The following is a 1,640-nucleotide window of genomic DNA, read 5'->3' as shown; positions in this document are numbered from 1 at the left end:
AAAAAAACGCAAAAGAGCCTCCATTGTCTCTGACCATCCACCTGACACTCCCATTGTCAGAGAAGAAATGGAGTATTAGCCAGAGAATCTCTGTCAATCAACAATCCCGCACATTCTGGACAGGCAGAAATGCCTTGCTACCTTGGGGTCCTACTATAACACCAAGTGGTTCCAGGCCAGAGCCAGCTGGCTGAAGTCATGTGTCATTGTCCCCTAGGTCCTGAGGGACCTGTGCACCCACGTACAGACCTAGGGTCCCCTCAGGGGCTGGCCTCTTGAGTTCCTGTATGAGAAACCCATCTGCACAACCAACACGGGTGCCAACAAAGCCTGGTGGAGAGTGCTGGTGTGCCTGGCATCGGGCATCATATACCAGATGGTTCTGGCATTTATGACCTTTGTGAAAAAGAAGCCACCGATGTTATTGGACATCTAGACAGACAGCAACGGGAAGTTATCACTGAGTGCGCAGCATGTGTTACAACTGCTGCATTTCGCCAGCTCCATGAAGTCCTGAGTAGGGACCTTCTGCCTTACAAGATGCCCAAGAAACCAAAGAATGAAAACCCAGTGGACTACACTGTTCATATCCCCCTCAGCACCAACTTCACCATCTCGCCCATGAAATGCCCCGTGGAGGAGGTTGGGGAGAAGTCACCAAGCAAAAAGAAAATTCAAAAGGAAGAGGAGAAAATGATGAGTGTCCTGTTGAGATTGAGCTAGCTGAAGCAGGAGCTGCAGTACAGACTGGTTTCCCAGACCCACCAGGTCCACGCCCCCATCTTCACCATGTCTGTGGAGGTAGGTGGCAATTCATTTGAAGCCACTGGGCCGTCCAAAAAGACCACCAAGCTGCACGTGGCCGTCAAGGTGTTGCAGGACTTGGGCTTGCTGATGGGCCCTGAAGGCTGGTATTTAAGCAAGAGGGAGGACTCGACCGAAGCAACAGAGGCGAAGCCAGCGGTGGTGACCCTTCCCCGTGGTAGGGCTGTCTCAACCCCTGGTGCTGCCTTCTCCTCAGATGCCACTGCCCAGCGGGCGCTGATACTAATGAAGTAAGGCAAGATCCCAGTTATGGAGCTTAAGGAGAAGAGGCACGGCCTCCAGTACGAGCTCATCTCCAAGATGGGGTGGGGGAGGGGGAATCGAGGATAAGTGCTTTGTCATGAGGTCTAGGTGGACAGACAGAAGCGTTCATTCAAACAGGAACGTGTGCTGCCCTTGCTGTGCTAGAAAAGCTCTTCCCTAAAGCCCTTCTTCCCCTTCAAGCCAAAGAAAAGAAGAGGGCCTCAGTAGCCGTCTGAGGTGGACTGAAATTTGCTGCTGCTAAGCCACGCAATCCTGGCTTCAGCATGGGAGGCCCATGCACAATGAGGTGCACCCCCCAACCTTCGAGGGTGGGGCGAGGAGGGAACACCCGCGGGCAAGGATTCGGTGGCGCCAACACAGAGGCTACAAGGATGTCGGCCCCGGGTATGGAAGTTACGGTTACGGAGGCAACTGGGTGACAGCAGGCAACAGTCAGCTCTGCACAATGGAGGACATTCCGGGAATGCCAGTGGTGGCGGCGGGGGCGGTAGTGGCTCCTCAGGCTATGGCTCCTCCTATCAAGGTGACAACTACAACTCTCCAGTGCCACC

At 54.1% G+C, this 1,640-nt stretch overlaps 1 pseudogene; it reads left to right on the top strand.

The window, feature by feature from the left end:
• The window catches only part of LOC103604165, an 8,582-nt pseudogene that overhangs the window by 5,281 nt on the left and 1,661 nt on the right, over positions 1 to 1,640 (top strand).

The sequence above is a fragment of the Galeopterus variegatus genome, unplaced genomic scaffold (genome assembly GCF_000696425.1).
Source record: "Galeopterus variegatus unplaced genomic scaffold, G_variegatus-3.0.2 Scaffold5015, whole genome shotgun sequence".
Taxonomy (NCBI): domain Eukaryota; kingdom Metazoa; phylum Chordata; class Mammalia; order Dermoptera; family Cynocephalidae; genus Galeopterus; species Galeopterus variegatus.
The sequence above is the reverse complement of the archived record's forward strand: the minus strand, read 5'-3'. Positions and strand labels throughout refer to the sequence as shown.